The 18,477-nt window shown below is 38.7% G+C and overlaps 1 long non-coding RNA gene across 1 annotated transcript in view; it reads right to left on the reverse strand.

Moving 5' to 3' along the window:
* Nucleotides 1–10,030: 10,030 nt before the first annotated feature.
* LOC116097438 overlaps nucleotides 10,031–18,477 on the reverse strand; it is a 73,426-nt gene continuing 64,979 nt past the window's right edge. The window contains exon 2 of the long non-coding RNA XR_004121430.1: nucleotides 10,031–10,319. This is a non-coding gene — a long non-coding RNA (uncharacterized LOC116097438). The remainder of the gene's footprint in view (nucleotides 10,320–18,477) is intronic.

Raw genomic sequence — 18,477 nt, forward strand, 5'->3', positions numbered from 1 at the left:
GGCCTCGAACTCAGAAATCTGCCTGCCTCTGCCTCCCAAGTTCTGGGATTAAAGGCGTGAGCCACCACCACCAGGCAAGAGACATTGTTTTAAATCTTATCTCTTAGATGTCTAGTTTCTTGGATAAGAATTACATAAAATGTTATCCCAATTTAGAAGTATCTTTAGAGGCCTGGTTTCCTGGGCTGGTTGTTGCCACTTGTTGTTAAAAATTACTCCAACCCTGAGTTAGCAGTTTTAAGGTAACTTTCTATTACCAATGTTATACCTTTTTACCATACTCAACAACTTAAAGCCAATCACATATGACCAAGACATACAGAGCATATTTATACCTTTAAGACTAGTCAGAAACCAAATGAAGCAGCTACACAAATTTTATTAATGTCGACCAGTCAAAGAATTTTTACCTTCTCTAGCTATAATTTGAAGAGAAAAACCACTTTGTCATTTGTTGGACTCAATAATCACAATTGCAGTGATTTTTCTAAGAAAAAACTATTAGCTTATTTGCCTTAGAATTTAAGCTGCTGACCCCTCTTAAAAGCAGTTTTTTAGCAGGGCCTCTCTTGCTGTTTTTGCCTCCTGGGTAAGAGTGGGGGCAACTTAAATCAGCCTCCCCTGTGCACACTGAAATTGAATCAAGAGATGGATAGCCAACAGATAGAGTATTAACCACTGATTCTTTTTAACATGAAACATAGAACAATCACTCAGACAACAAAACAAAAACAGACACAAATTGCCATGTGGACAGATTGATGTACCAATGACAGACAACACAGAGAGGGTAAAGAACTTAATGCAACCAAATCTAAGGATTTCTCCTGTATGGGCCAGAGAGGAAACAGGACATCTTCCAGTTTCTTTATGTCCCTAGGAGAGCGCCGAAATCCATTTTCTTTCTCTTTGGATCTCTCTTTCTCATGTCATTTGTATATCTCCCTGCTTTTTGTTGTTGTTGTTTTGGGGTTTTATTTTTTACTCTTTTTATTTTATTTTTTATTTTATTTATGTCCTACTCCTCTAGCCTGATGCAGTTCTTGACTGCAGACAAATGCCTGTTTAGAAGTTCCGGATCCCATTTTTCCATTGTCAGTCCACTAGCTGATATCAGTGTTGGGCCAACCCTGACTCAGTCTAGCCTTTCATACCTACAACAACAGTTTCCAAAGATGAAGTTTAAAGCCACAGCTAGCATCAATACCGCATGTTGCTTACTGTGCGGGATACCATCTTCTCCCATTTTCTGTGGAGCTCCACCAAGACAGCGTGCCCTCATTTGACCTTTCTGTGCTCAGGTCTCACTTTCTTGGCACCACCTGTAGTGGTCAGCGGCTACCTGAACTGGGTTTCCTGAATGGAAAGATGGGGCTACATGGGAGGATGGCAAGAGAAGACTAAAGTGAGACTAAGACAAGTTTCTGATCAAGGCCCAGTGTTTACTTAGGAGTCTGAGTATATAAAGGGAGAGGACCCATCCCCCTCAATGCCAGGATCTCCTTGCCTCATCAGCCTCTTGTTGGTTGCCAGGAACAGGTCAGGCAGACAGGCTCAGTAACGAAGCAGGTGGTGGCTTCTTTCAGGAAGCTGAAGAAGTAGCAGGACAATAGACTTCACCTAGGTGGGAAGGCTCCACCCTAGGTGGGCTAGCTGGCGGTGGCAGAGCAAGGTCTGAATCAGCTTGCACCAGCCTGGGAGAAGGGTACAATTAGGCCTTCAGAGTATCCCAGCCACATCTATGTGGGAAAGAAAATGGCTTGGGTGGGAGCCTAATCATTTAAGGCTCAGTCTCCAAGCTGCACTCTGAGGCACAGAGGTGAGGGCTCCTTCATGTGAGCAGTAGGTAGATAACAGGGCAGATCATCTGTCTGGGCAATTCCAGATCTTCATGGTTGTCTGGCTTCAGCCAGAATACCAGATTTCTCACTTGTAACATACATAAAATATTCATTTTTACTGCAAAGGGCTGATGTAAGCTTTGATGAGTCCATGCACATAAAATGCTTAAATCAGGCTTGGCACACTAAATGCACTGAATAAATCATTACTGCTCTATTTCCCCTTCCATATTACACGCAGTTATGTTTCTCCATGGTCTACCTTGTTCCTCTGACTGCTTTGCTTCTGTTGTATAGACTGAATTGAGCCTTGAAAAATCACATCCTGACCTGGGAAGTGTGGGTACAGTAGCTAGTGTTGAAGGGCACGGACCTGGATGTAGATAAGACCTTGTGAGGATGACACCCCAGACTCAACCAGTATGTATCCACAGAGCGCTTTATTCTACAGAAGTCCAGCATGCTGGGTTCTCCCATTACCAAGATAGAAAGACGCCCAAGTGAGCTTGCAGGTCTGATTTAAAGCACACTAGGGAATTCTGGGGTTGGTGACCTCTATGTTAATATTGGGTCCATTTCTACCGACATTCCATTATTAGGGTATGGGGACTGGAAACTTGCTGGGGAGGTCTGGGAACTATTACGGAGGAAGTACCTCAGGGAGTCTGGATACTCCTGATGACCCATTGTCCTTGCCACAGGCCAGGTAGCAAGGCAATGTGTAAGACCTGGACGTGCCTAGACTTGTCCAGTTCTTGGAAACGGAAAATTCGGCCTAGTATCCTTCAGTGTCAATTGGAAGCCTGTAGTAGAATTAGCCCAGCCTTCTCAACATAAGTGCAGACATTATCATTTCGCCAGGGAGGCCATATCTGTGCCTTGTCAATACCAACCGTGTACATACTAAGGGCATGAAAAGTGAACACACAATCACCTCAGTCATTTTAAGTAGAACATGAAGGCATCTTTTGGGGGGGATATTTTCGTTCAGAACCATTTATTCCTCTACTGCAAGAAGTATTACCTTAAAAATACTTTTTCAGAAGTGAACTTGGGTTTGAGTTTATCCATAATTTACCTTTACCTAATTTGACATTCACTAGAAGACAAAGAATTAGAGGTGGGCAGGTGTTTCATGGAAGAAGAGGTTTGCAGTAAGGGTGCTTGCTTCTGTATTAAGATTTAATACCATTTCCGTTCTTATCAGTGAAGGAACTGGTGTTCCTTTGTGTCTATCTCAATTTTTTGGCAAACTATTTTACTATTTTGACATTCTGTTTCCTTATTCAAACATGAAATTATTGTGGTAGACAGAACAATGCTCATCCCCCAAAACAGTCACTTCTTGAGTCTCATAATGTGTGAGTATGTATCTCCCCATATCCTCAGGAGAATACAGCTAGTCTGCACTGGGATTTAGAATTCTAGACTTCCATAGAGATAAGATAATTAAATGGTATTATTCTAAGCTGCCAGGTTTGGGAAATATATTTCAGTAGGAATATGAAAATACTACATCTAGCTTTCTAGTTTGTAAAAAAAATAAAGTATAGTGTTTGTTAAGCAGCAAACATCCAGTGAACTCCATCATTTCTCATTTATTAATTTATTTTTGGCATTTCTTTCTTTTAAAAGATTTTATCTTTTTATTTTAAACATACATGGCTCTATTTGTATATATGCCTACATGCATAAGATTCCATTATAGATGGTTGTGAGTCACCAAGTGGTTGCTGGGAATTGAACTCAGGACCTTGAGAAGAACAGACTGTGCTCTTAATGACTAAGCCATCTCTCTAGTCCTCTACTTTTGGTATTTCAAGACAGAATTTCTCTTGGTAGGCCTGGATTTCCTGGAACTCACACTGTAGACCAAAATCGCCTTGAACTCAGAGTTCTGCCTGCCTACGCTTCCAGAGGGTAGATATTAAAGGCATGTGCCACTATCACTTTGGTAAGTTTTTCTTGGATTTGTTTTGCTAGAGGTAACTTTTAACCTTTCTAAAAAATTGGAAGGGACTTACTTCTAAATCACAAAGCACTTGGGGCATGGGTAACTAGCCTGGGTGCATTGTGGATTCTGGCTTCCCAACCATACAACATTTGTGAAACAATTCACTCACCCTGGCTGAGCTGCAGCCTCCTCTGTAAATCGAATGGCATTGCCATATTATTCTGAAATGCTATTTTCAGAATAACAGCTTCAAACGGTTAGAAAGCTTTTTAAACATTCCTCTTCCATTAAATACACGCTTCAGACTAGGCTTCCAAATGTCCAGTGATTCAAAAACACCTTTAGGTAATATCTTCAAAGTAAATTCCTGCTGCTGATTGACAGAAATGAACTCCTAGGGTGTTAAAATATACATCTCCCCTTTATTGCCGCATTCACTCAAGCACTTTGCAATGTGGAGTCAAATCTGTTAGAATAGCCCTTTGGACATGTTTGTCTTGTTGGATGTAGAATGTATTCATTTCTGACTGCTCAGGGTGTAGTTTGCATCTCTTTAGGGCTCTCAGTTTGCACTGACATCTGTTATAGATACTGTCTGACTAACGAAGCTGTTTTTATTTTCTTAAAGCGTGAAGTGTCCTAGGAATAAGGAAGAATAAAGAAAAAAAGGGGGAAACAGAAGAACAAGGAAGGTCAAGATTTCACAACAAAGTGAAATTTCAAAAGGATCTGTGATGCACTGTTTTCATCAGAATGGAGGAGCAGCAGGCATAGGCAGGATTCTGTTCAGCTTTGAGTCTCGATCTGCGATCTGCAGGTGCAGCCCTGTCAGGAGCCTCGGCTGGGACTTAGTTGCTTTGTCCCCTTCAATGAAGAAGTTAAGGGCTTGTTCTCTTTCAAGATTTTCCCTTAAGGGAGGAAGTAACTGATTATGCAAAATAAATTAAACAGCTTGGGAAATAAAAAAAGGCTAACACAGTGTCCATGATTTCATTTAGGGCTGCAAGTTTTATTTCTGAAGATGCACAGAAGGGTAAAGTCAAAGTTAATCCTCCCCCAGGAAGACATCCTGAACTCACCCAGGGGAACACTTCCTGTCTGGTATGTTTGGACCAAGGGAAGCTCCTGCGGTCTGCTGCCTCACTCAGCATTTAAATACTCAGCATTTAAAATAAAGGGGGAAAATCTTACTCCAAAGCAAAGAAGAGATCTTGGAAACAAAAACCATGACAGTCCTAACTGGTAGTTTCAAAGACTCTTCTAATCGCTTTTTTGTTTGTTTGTTTGTTTTTGTTTTTTATTTTTTTATAAAACAACAATTTTTATTAGATATTTTCTTTATTTACATCTCATATGATTTCTATTTTCCCAGTTTCCCTCCAAAAAAAAAAAAAAGAAAAGAAAAAGAAACCCAAAAACAACAACAAGAACAAACCCCTGTTCCCTCCCCCTCCCCCTGCTCACCACCCGACCCTCTCCCGCTTACTGGCCCTGGCATTCCCCTATCCTGGGGCACAGAACCTTCACAGGGCCAAGGGCCTCTCCTTCCATTGATGACCAACTTGGCCATCCTCTACTATACACATGATGCCAGAGCTATCAGTCCCACCATGTGTACTCCTTGGTTGGTAGTTTAGTCCCTGGGAGCTCTGAGGGTACTAGTTAGTTCATATTATTGTTCGTCCTAAGGGGCTGCAAACCCTTCAGCTCCTTGGGTCCTTTCTCTAACTCCTTCATTGGGGACCCTGTACTCAGTTCAATGGATGACTGTGAGCCTCTACCTCTGTATTAGTCAGGAACTGTCAGAGCATCTCAGGAGATAGCGAAATTTAGGCTGGCTTGCCCTTCCTTCAGTGTCTGCTCCATAGTTAGTCTCTGCAACTCCTTCCATGGGTATTTTGTTCCCCCTTTTAAGAAGGAATGAAGTGTCCACACTTTGGTCTTCCTTCTTCTTGAGTTTCTTGTGGTTTGTGGATTGTACTTCAAGTATTCCAAACTTCTGGGATAATATCCACTTATCAGAGAGTACATACCATGTGTGTTCTTTTGTGATTGAGTTACCTCATTCAGGATGATATTCTCCAGATCCATCCATTTCCCTAAGAATTTCATAAATTCATTGTTTTTAATAGCTGAGTAGTACTCCATTGTGTAGATGTACCACAATTTCTGTATTCATTCCTCTGTTGAGGGACATCTGGGTTCTTTCTAGTTTCTGGATATTATAAAAAAGGCTGCTATGAACATGGTGGAACATGTGCCCTTATTGCATGTTGGAGCATCTTCTGGGTATATGCCCAGGAGTGATATAGCCTGGTCCTCTGATAGTACTATGTCCAGTTTCCGGAGGAACTGCTAAGCTCATGTCCAGAGTGGTTGTACCAGTTTGCAATCCCACCAGCAATGCAGTAATGTTCCTCTTTCTCCACAACCTCTCCAGCATCTGCTGTCACCTGAGTTTTTTATTCTAGCCATTCTGACTGGTGTGAGGTGGAATCTCAGGGTTGTTTTGATTTGCATTTCCCTGATGAGTAAGAATATTGAACATTTCTTTAAGTGGTTTCCAGCCATTAGGTATTCCTCGGTTGAGAATTCTTTGTTTAGCTCTATACCCCATTTTTTAATAGGGTTGTTTGGTTCTCTGGAGTCTAACTTCTTCAGTTCTTTGTACCCATTGCATATTAGCCCTCTATCAGATACAGGATTGGTAAAGATCTTTTCCCAATTTGTTAGTTACCATTTTGTCCTGTTGACAGTGTCTTTTGTCTTACAAAAGCTTTGCAACTTTATGAGGTCCCATTTGTCAATTCTTGATCTTAGAGCAGAAGCTATTGGTGTTCTGTTCAGGAAATTTTCTTCTGTGTCTATGTGCTCGAGGCTTTTCCCCACTTTCTTTTCTATTAGTTTCAGTGTATCTGGTTTGATGTGGAGGTCTCTGATCTACTTGGACTTGAGCTTTGTTCAAGGAGATAGAAATGGTTCTATTTGCATTCTTCTACATGCTAACCTCATGTTGAGCCAGCACCATTTGTTGAAAATGCTGTCTTTTTTCCACTTTATGGTTTTAGCTCCTTTGTCAAAGATCAAGTGACAATAATAATAATAGTAATAATAATAATAATAATAATAATAATAATAATATCTTTAGTCTTTACTTTTTAAATGTAGATGACACTGTGAAGGCAATGAAGCTTTTGTGAGTACAGGGGGGGTGAGGATTAAGAGTGATAAGGACTTCTGAGTTCACTAATGCACCCAGTAGAACACTCTTAAAAGCATTTTATCTCTACTTAAAAGCATTTTGATCCTACTTACTATGAAATAATACGGTAACCATAAAATTTCCGAAAAAAAGCCTTATTTTTGGCTCTCTCAATATTTCTTTGCTATAAAAAATGTACAAAAATGTCAATTTATCATTTATTTAGTGTATTTTCCTTTCTCACACATAATACAAGTGGAATTGAAAAATAGTTAAAGACACTGGATAGTCATCCATACTGTATCATTATAATTTTTATAGATCCAAGATAATGTCCAAAAAGTGCCCATATACCCTTGAAATCAGAGAGTTTATCATGCTTGTTTTGTGTTCTTGTTTTGAGAGCAATACCAGAGGAACACCTTTGTTTTCTTTCTGGACCCCAGGAGTGATTATTATCTCATTTTGATAACTTACAAATGCATGAAACACATTTGATTTGTTTTTTAAAGAAAAAACTAGCCTAGAATGCATTCTAATTTGAAGAATACTACATAGTATATAAGTGTGCAAATGTGCAGAGTTTGAATCCTAAAGGATGTATCACAGCAGCCCTATGTCAGGCTTTGAGCTTTGTTAAGGGAAGGGAATCCATTCTGATGCCTACTTGGCAGTTCAAACTGGCCAAGTCAGAAGTAGAAGACACAGCAGATGGCCTGCGTTTCAGGCACGGAGGCAGCCTACTTTTGCAGACAAACTACAGTGGCAACTTAAATCTACAATGCAGCCACAGGATCAGATAATTCAGTGGGTCAAGGTGCAAAGTTGGAAATAGGACATGGTAAAATAGGCTTAAGTCATGTGGCAACATAACTCATCATTAATCTAAGCAGTCTCTCAGTCACTCCTACTAAATGGTAGCATTTGCTGTTAGCATTTTAAAAGTAGATGGTTCAAGAAGAAATAATATAGGAGTGTTAGAGAAAGTAAACACTACCTCTGGCCTCCATTTGCTAATGACACTAACTTGCAAGAAAATCAGACATTTCCTTTAATGAAACAGAAATATTTTTAAAATATCACTAAAAAAGGAATAGAATGCTCTGATTGTTGATTCAAATTTATCTTGATAACAGGATAATCTTTGGTGTGAAGTTTCAGTAAGAATTTTGTTTCACTATAAAAAAAAATTTGAAGAGTGAAAAGAAAGATAATTTACTTCCAAAACAGAAAATATTGAAATAATAAAGACATTACTTTATATGATATATCTTGGGTGTGTCCTATCTCAGTACTCTACTATCTTCTTTAAGACTAGGCTTAAGAAACTGAAGAGGGGGTTTAGTCATTAAGATCACAAATTGGGTTTTTTGTGGTTGGTGGATTGAATTTTGGTTATTCTGAGTTTCTGGGCAAACATCCACTTATCAGTGTGGATACTTCGATCCTTCTTAGAAGGGGGAACAACATACCCATGGAAGGAGTTGCAGAGACAAAATATGGAGCAGAGACTGAAGAAAGGACAATCCAGAGACTGCTCCACCTGGGAATCCTTCCCATATTCAATCACCAAACCCAGACACTTTTGTGGATGCCAGCAAGTGCTGGCTGACAGGAGCATGATATAGCTGTCTCCTGAGAGGCTCTGACAGTGCCCAACTAATACAGAAGTAGAGGCTCACAGCCATCCATTGGACTGAGCAGAGTCCCCACTGAAGGAGCTAGAGAAAGGACCCAAGGAGCTGAAGGGTTTGCACCCTTTTAGGATGAACAACAGTATGAACTAGTACCCTCAGAGCTCCCAGGGACTAAACCACCAACCAAATAGTACACATGGTGGGACAAAAGGCTCCAGCAGCATATGTAGCAGAGGATGGCCAAATCAGTCATCAATGGGAAGAGAGGCCCTTGGTTCTCTGAAGGTTCTATGCCCCAGTGTAGGGGAATGCCAGGGCCAAGAAGTAGGAGAGGGTGTGTTGGTGAGCAGGGGGAGGGGGGAGGGAACAGAGTTTTTCGTTTGTTTGTTTTTGTTTTCTTTTCAGAGGGAAACAGGGAAAGGAGATTATCATTTGAAATGTAAATAAAGAAAATATTTATTAAAAAATCACATATTGCTTTCACAGAGGTTCTGGGTCCAGTTCCCTATACCCACATAGCAGCTCACAACCATCCTTAACTGCAGTCCAGGGTTATGTTACCCTCTTCTGACCTTTACATGCACCAGGTATGTATGTCATACAGATATATACATACATAAAGTCAAAACAGCTATAAACATAAAACAATAAAATAAATAAATCTTATAAAAATTGCAAAAGGCACATCTTTAAATCTTGAAGACCTTGCCTTAAGAATTTGTACACATCTATGTGGTAATCAAAATTGAATGCACATTTTGCGCAAATTATTGTATTCTTTGAAGTGATAGTTTACTACTTCTATGAGGATAGCCTTTGCTATTGATCTGTCTTCTACTAGATATCAGCTCAGTACTGAAGACCTTCAGAAATGAGCCCTCGTGTTTTTTCTTCCTTTCCTCTTCTCAGACATTTAAGATTATTCTTGTAGCTCTGGACTGAATGAATCATGCCTAGAGAGAGAAATTGTTTTTTCAAAGCCAGTGTGACTCTTTCTATCCTTTTGTTTGAAAATGTTGTGTCCCTTCTCTCTCAAGTGCTGGCTGTTCATTTTGGGGATGATCATTTGCATTAGTAATATGTGCAAGGGTAACATCTGCCTCCCAGTGAACTCCTCTGCTCACTGTTCAGTGAAGCAATGAAGCATGGGAAATGCGAGGACATTCCTCAAATGTTGCTGCTAGTTAATAATTCTTCATGCTTGGAGTGCTGCATCCTTTGCACCCTGAGTCTATTAATCTTGAAAATAACATGAGTTACACGGTTCTCACTCAATGCTCTTGAAGATGACAACAGAAAAGTGGGCTAAGAGGGAAAAGGAATTCAATTAACGTTTCTCACTGCAAACCCTAGCATGTATTTTTTGAGCATATCTTATAAGACAAGGGATAGATAATTTTACTAAGATAATATTTTATTTGTTGGATTAAAATGTAGAACAATTTGCCAGTTTCAGGAACAAACACAAGTCTCTGAAAGGTAAATGAAAGATCGTTCCTTGATTAGGGATAGTGCTCATATTCACTCCCCTGTCTCACCTCTGAGACACTGGCATACATGCTTTTGGCCCAATCTCTGGGTGTTTATATGTGGGTCAGTCTTGCTGTGTCTGGAACAGTTTCCTGGGAGTCATCCATCCCTTTTGTCTCTTATACCAATCACTCCGCTTCTTTTACTGCAGATTCCTAAGGGGAGGGGTGATAAAGATGTCACTGTATTCATGAGTGAGCCTTTCCAAATCTCTCACTCTCTGAAGATCAGAATACATTGTTTAAAAAATATATATGTTCAATAACAACACAGACACACACACACAGAGAGATACATATAGACATAGATGCATACATATACACAGACACATACAGACTTATACACAGACACACACCCACAGACACAGACACAGACACAGACACATACTCATACAGACATAGACACAAACACATAAACAAATATACACAGAGACATCTATACATACACAAGCACATACACACTCATAAATTTACACAGACATAGAGACATATACAGACACAGATACATAACAGACACCTGGACACATACATACCACACAGACACACACACACACACACACACATACACACAGACATATACACAGATACATACACATAGACATAGATATATACACAGACACATGTCCACAGAAGATACATAACCTAGACACACACACACACTACACACACGCGCACACACACACACACACACACACACACACACACAAATTTCTACCCCTTTGGAAAACCGTAGCTTGCCCATAATCACATTAAAAGATATTCAACCTTGCTAGTAGGCAAAAAGTGCTGAAATGTAGATAATAGAATAAAATGCTTTCTTTTTTGTTTATTTGATTCCCACAAGGAAATACAAATACAATATTTAGTATTTGCAGGAAGAGTTTTTTTTTTTAAAGGATGAAATTTGGTATAAATTTTTTTCTGAAAGTACTGTGACAACTTAGGCCAAAACATTGAGGGAAAAAATGTTCAGGATTTTGTCTCTCAGAATTTTATTGTTAAAAAGTAAGATACATTCAGAAGTATTTCTACAAGAATTTTAAATGTCAGATGAGATAAATATGTTGAATAATTTAAACTGTCTAAATTTCTTATAAAGTAGGATTGAGTTAATCCATGTGCTAGATGAATGTATATGAAAATATTTTCTTCAGTCACCAAATATGAGATATACATGGATATTTATTTCATCAAAAGGGGCCTTTACAGTTAATGGAGAAAAATTCTGCTGTTAACTGAAAAATACTTTACAGAACTATAATGCCATCTGTTTAAAGTATGTATTTATTGCACAAGGAAACATTTATGAGCATATACGGTAGCATCCTGAAAGTTGTTATTTCTGAGAAATTTTCAGGTAACTTAAACAAATTTGTTTACTTCCAGGTTCTCAACTTTTGAAATTAACATATATTTTTGTGTGAAGAAAACATGGGAATCATGTAATAGTTTCAGCAAAGTGGTAAGCTCAGACCATTTAATATTTTATTATTTACACAGAGTGGGGATGCAATTAAGCCATGAGTATTTTTCAGCTCTTTTTTTTCTCCACCATTTTATTTAATAGCCACTCCCACCCCCTGCATATGAAGGAAGCACCATGCTAGATTAAACATATGAAATGAGCAGCTGTGCAGAAGAAGCTGTAATACAGTCCATGTGAAAATGCTATGGAGCAGATCCACGGTGGGGCTGTGGCCAAGTCAAGGCTCAATTAACAGAAAATTTGCAATCTGGTCAAAATAAATGTTCAAATAAAATGGAAATATGTATGCCTTCAACTACTGCATAACTGAGAATGAAATTTCATAAAATGTATGCACAGAAGAAATAGTTTAAAATTTCAACCTTTCTTCCAGCTCTCCAGGGAGCCAGGGAGGAATTTTACTGCCAGCACACAGTTGATTCTTCACACAGAAATGGATCCATGCTCCCTCCCATTCTCTGATGAGAGGAAGCAATGTGTGTGCGGTACTAGTTCCAAAATGCAATGTTGTTCAGCAAGCCTGTTTTGGAAGTCTGTGGTATACACAGGAGAGTTTTAGATATTGAAAGAATTTAAATTAAACATGTGTTTATGATCATTATTATAAAAAAGATGGTTACTAAGAATTGAGATATGGATTTGCATTTCTGGATAGAACATAGAAAGAAACAGGACAATTGAGTACAGATTTCAAGGATGGACAGGAGGGGGAGAAGCAGGTAAAGTGGGATCAAAAGAAGAAAAGAAAAGAAAAAAGAACAATTTACAAGAAAAATGAACCATCTTCTGAATAAAACACCACTTAGTATAGTTGTCTGAGAATGCATATTGTAGGGTGCACCAGATTTTTTTATAGGTAAAACTTTAATTTCTCTTGTATTTTGTACTGAGAAGAGTAAAATGTTTAGAGATAGAATAGAATGCACACTATTGACCCTAAGATGCATTGTTTACCGTGCTCTGGTTTTGCCCACTCATGAAACACATCTGTTGCGATGTTTTGTGTCCTAGCAATAGTACTACACAAGGGTGCTACAGAGGTGTGTGCAATGATGTAGTTCTCTATCCCATGGAGATGTGAAGAGATCAGTTCCTAGAAACGTTTTTATGCTTGTAATTATCTTTCCCTCTACAGATGCTTTAAATGTAGTTTATTATTAACAAAAACACCAAAGTAATAAAAAAATAAGAAAAAAAATTTTATATGGTTATGGACACCACACGAGTTCGTCTTTGACTCTTTAGTTGAATCTGTTTTAGTCATGCACTGTGATATGATGGATTCCAATTGCTTTATCTTGAACAAGACCAACAGTATGAAATACCATTTACACCATTTCAAACTATGAACATACATAAGACTCAGATGTACCACAGGAGAAAAGGAAAAAAAAAACAGAATTAAGCACAGTGAAATTATAAAAGCATGGGCTTTGGGATACTTAGTATATGTGGAAGAGGATAAGCTTGCAATCAATTTTCAGTATCGATGAAAACAAACTCTGCTATCAATAGAAACTAACTTGAAAATAAAACTTCCTTAGGCTAAGATGGGGGGAATAGAGAAAACAATAACAGTTAGCTTTGAATCATGGCCAGAAGCTTAAATGGGACATAGGGGAAACAAACTAAGGCAAAATGAAACTGGCATCACTGAAATCAAGTAAACACATGTGTATATATCAAAATATAACAGGCAAGAAGCAAAAACAAATATTCTCGCTGTGGCCTAAGTGGAATAGTTGTGTTGCCCTAAAACAACTATGGTGATACTGAAGTGTGAGACTTCTTCAAAGAATTTAGGGTTAGGCATCGATTGTGGGGTGCCCACGATAAGAGTAGATATGAGTAATGAGACACTAACTTATGCCCCCTCACTGAGGACGGTATGTGAAGGTGGTCAACTGTGGAACAGGAATAGGAGCTCCCCCCTCAAAAGCCAAGTCGTCCAATAGCTCTCAGCCTCAGGACGTCTGATAAATGAACGTTTACGAAGCTGCGTCCATGGTGTCTAGGGCACATAAGTAGCAAGAATACAAAGGTTTCTTTAAAACAGCAAGTGCTGAATAGGAAATGGGATTGCACAACTGAGTCACATAAAGGAAAGCCTGCTAAGTCAATTAACTGTGCAAGAAGTCTCTTGACTTTCCTAGTTTTTCTAGGCCAAATGCAGGTTGAAACAACTGGAAGATGGTACATGAATGCTGTCAGTTTGGTAAGACAGTTTGATCTCACAGATATTGGCGTGAATGCGGTGTTTCTAGGACCTCTCATACATTGCCAGTACGAAACTCAGTTGTATATCGTGTGTCATTTGAAGAACAGGTAGGCAAAATGTATAGCAGAAATATCTTATGTGATTGTATTACATCACCACAGAAACAAAATGTGGAAAATATTCTTATTGCCCATCAATAAGTAGCAAATAATTATATCGCAACATCAAAATACAGAAATGCACTGAAAAGGAAAGCACTTGAAGATCAGTGTTATTGGAGACAAATTTTTCCAGGCATGCCCGAGTGATAGATTATATAAGCATACATGACAAATAAAATTTGGATGCTAATTTGACTCTTTATCACTGTTTCATATCTTATATGACTAACAACATATCTATTATAAATATAATCTAAATTCAGAGCAGCACTTACTGGTCTTGATTTGGCACAATAATTCAGAATTTAGAAAAGCATGCCAATCATTTATAAGAAATGTGGGATGCCAGCATGGAGTGGGGCTTAGGGGAGAAATCAGGAGCATACTCCGTGGAGTTCTCCTTTAGTGGAGAAACAGGCATGTGTCATTTTTCCCAGTAATAACCCGTGATTGCATTTGTGAAGCCCTGGCAATCAGGAGAATTCTCTTGAACCTGGATAGGTGCTTGGGCCTGCATGACCTCAGCTTTTCCCATTCTATTCTCTGCCTCACCTCCCAGATTAAAGACGGTCAAAAACTAGATCCCCACTCTAGAGGACATTGTTAGCATAAGCTGTTTGAAATATCACTTAGCTCAAAGCTTGGAAACACATAAAACACTCATACCTGAGAGTATTGTGACGGTGAAAATCTGGGGATGTAGTAAGGCCAGCTAAGAAGCTTAGCCGTCCTTTGCAGTGAGCAGGGTTTTGCAAACCAGGCATGCTGAGGCAACTGTTCCCTCTATTTTCTTGGAGGAGAAACAATGGGCTTGTGGTGGCAGCAGGGTCCTCAAGGTGTAATTTATTAAGTGAAACTTCACGAATTAGGAGTGAGTATTCTTTATATAACTCTGTAGGCATTTTTATAGTTAGCTGAATAAAAATACTAAAATGCAGTTGAGGTCCTATGGAAATACGTGATCCACATCTTTTAAACAGTTAAGGTTAATATTATTATAGTTGATAATAGAGATTTTTACAAATGATATAAGTTGGTTACACAATGGCTTCAATTCGAAAGAGATTTCTCAGATAAAAGCCATGTCCAAGTTTTTCTCATTCTATTTGGTTTGGAGACGTGGAACAGTCTTCATGCTGTTGCAGTACTTGAGTGGTACCCTATCTGACAATTTTCCACAAATATAGGTTATTTCACAATCCTTGAATATGTCAAAAATCTTTTATGCTTCAGTCCTTTGAATGACTCCTCTTTAGGCCCCAGAAATCTCTATAATAACACCATCAACTCTTTCTTAAAGACTCAACAGGTACATAGATGTCTCTGAGGAGAAAGCTCCTATTATTCATCAGTGTTGTGCCTTAGACATGGTTGGGGTGTGTCTGATAAGCTCATGTGGTAGCAACTCATTTGGCGGTGTGCCACTGCTGAAAAATGTTGGGACCTTTAAGAGGTTGAGTTCTACTAGGAAGTCTTTGAGTTACTAGGGGTAGTGACCTTGAAAGGGATCTAGTAGCAGTTATCAGATTCCCCAAATCTTGCAAGATTTAGTATACAAGTAAGCCCTACTGCTTAATATTTTTTTTTGGACTTCCTATAACATGATACAGCCATTCATGTACAAAATAAACTCCATTCATTTACAAAAATGTCCTTGCTATAGCCAGAACTAAAAGGATTGATTTTCAGCTTCTAAAACTGAGGTTCAGAAGTTGCCAGCCTCAAATTTTAGTTATAAAAATGAAGAGTGGACTAATATAAGGGATAGTAAAATAGGCTTTCTTGAGCACCAAGGGATGTCCTTAAAGTACTTCAAGGCCATTAAATAGAGTCCTCAAATGATTCAACGTGACACATATTGTCCTCGTCTTATCTTTGAGGGAACTGAACTCTTGAAGTGTAAGGAAATTTATCCATAGGCACACAATAAATAAAGTGTTGTGTGTGGCTTTAGCTACCCTGCCTATGCTCTGGGAACAGGCCGCGTTCCCAGCCCTCACTTAGTTTCTCTTGAATCCACGGATAAAAGACACACAGTTGTTCATTTTCAACTTGCTTTCTTGGCACAAATGCTGGGTATTATTAAATTCCTGTTGCTAGTGTACCCTTATCAGTGCTCTTAGCTCCACATCTCCCATCTGCCCTAAACTTTGTTGCTCAGATACATCCCCAACTGCCTGCAGCCATAAGCCACCGCTGTGCCAGAAATCTTACATGATGGGCCACCTTTTCTCCCAAGTGTGGCCAACTCTGTCTCCTCTTTTGCGTCTGTCTCTTTTCCATGAGGGACCCAGAAGACCCTCCAATTCCTTCTGCTCACAGTTAGCCCATGGCTTGTTTACTGACAGATCAAGAACCAATTGGAGAACAGGACAGCATCAGAACCATCCCTACAGTAAAGAACAATACTGACAGAAGCTGGCCATGCAATGGCAGTCTGCAGGCCTACTTAAGAAGGCCCGGTGCTGGCCCAGGAGTGTATTTCCTTTAGTTTTCCTTACAATGATGTAAGTATTTACAAATACTCCTTGTATTTGTCCCATGATGGAATGACCTACAGTAATCTCTCTTCCCAATGTAGCTGATTCTTGAGATTCTAAAGACCCCCAATTCAAGAAAAATGCACAGTAGAGTAGAAACTAAGAACATTTAGTAAGTTAAGAATCATCTTCCTATAGGGCACATAGTTCACTAGGATATTGTTAAGTGTAGTCTGGACAGAATATTTCAATGTAGAAACACTGGCAGAACTTTTATAAGATATCATGAATCTATGTTTCAGTAAGAACACCATATAATAAATAAGACTATATAAGCTACTTCTAATATGTAAATAAACACTAGGTTGGATTCATGAAAATGTGTTGGTATTTGGTCAGATGCTACAGTGGTAGGATGAAAACTATTTTATTTATCTAATTTTTCTAAATTGATGGCATCAAAATTTAATCAAGCTATTTTGGTGTTTATAATCATCATAGTGCTTATAAATGCTCATGGACATTTATTTTTGTTCATTTTGCAAACACGTATGCGTTTACTAGATAAGCTATTTTCACATTCTATGAAGAACAGACTTTTCACACAGCTCTTTTTCTAAATCATTGAATTGTATGGTAAGAGAAAGATATATGACCAGTGTTGTCCAAAGGAGACCTTGTTCCATTTAACTTATCACTTTTTAAGGGGGTTGCCAAAAGGGTGTTGGCTTTTGACATAATAGTCTCCTTTCTCCCTTATTTCTTAAACTGAACCTTTACAAAAATTTATTGCTCCAATTCTTTGCTTGTTTTTCTTTCCCTTTAAACATTTTACCTGCTTATATCTTTCAATTTGTAGTTTATTTGACTCCCATGTCCAAGGAAAGGACTGTTGCTTACATTAAATCTTGCCAGTGGCAGCCCATGCTCACAAATCCATTTCCTAGCTGATCGAGAGAGACACGTGAATCAAAATGTAAGTATGTGAGCCTCTAAGGACACTTCCCTTGCTTTTTGGTGTGTGTGTATGTGTTGTTTTTGTTCTTATTAGTGTTGTTGTTGATTGAGCATTTTAACAGAAAGAAAATTAGTATCAGAAAAAATTCATTATGATCAAAGTGACTGCCTGAGCAGGGACAGGGATCAGTCCACAGTTGATTATGAAGGGAAGCCTTGCTTTGCATTCCAAGAAGCACAAAGCAAAGAGATTTCATCTTCTATCACCCCAGCACATCTGAAAGGAAGAAAGCAAGCTGAAAATTGGTAGAAGCATTTATTTCACTACATGTTTATGTTAATAGGGTATTTGACTTTTGAATGCTTCATAAACCTTGTTATGCTCTGTGCTATTTGAGGAGTAAAGCAGCTGGAACCCTGCCAGCAGCCTTAATTGGAATCGCCTTAGCAGGCACTGACAAGGCTTCCCAGTGTTTAGCTTCAAACTTGTTATAAAAATGCAAAATTATGTGCTATTTATTTTTTATTCCTCATTGGTTTGTACCAGAAAGGTAAGACTTAGCTTAATTAGGAAACAAGCTAATTTTTCCCTTGTCTGCCCCAGACCAGTGGCTCTGAATTGAGCAGCTCCCGTGTCTTTCTCACTAGCTATAACTTCCCTTCTCCTGCATTAGGGGATAGCATGGAGAAACTCACCCACGCGTTTAGGTTATTGGCTAAATGATCACTCAAATGTTCAATGTATGGTTAAGCTACTAAGCTGTCTAGTGAATTTGTCATCATGTGGTGAGCAAGGCCCCAGAAATATAAAGTTACTCTCAAGGTTTCTTGAGTTTCCACTACAGTGGTTAAACTGCCACTAGTTGTCTGTCACAAACAAGGTTTGGTTGACATCCACATACAGAAAGGGATGGATTATTATTATTATTATTATTATTATTATTATTATTATTGCTTTCTGCCAAATTTTAGGGAATTTGTGTTTTTTTTTCATCTTCTTAATATATATATT

The sequence above is a fragment of the Mastomys coucha genome, unplaced genomic scaffold (assembly GCF_008632895.1).
Source record: "Mastomys coucha isolate ucsf_1 unplaced genomic scaffold, UCSF_Mcou_1 pScaffold1, whole genome shotgun sequence".
NCBI classification, from domain to species: domain Eukaryota; kingdom Metazoa; phylum Chordata; class Mammalia; order Rodentia; family Muridae; genus Mastomys; species Mastomys coucha.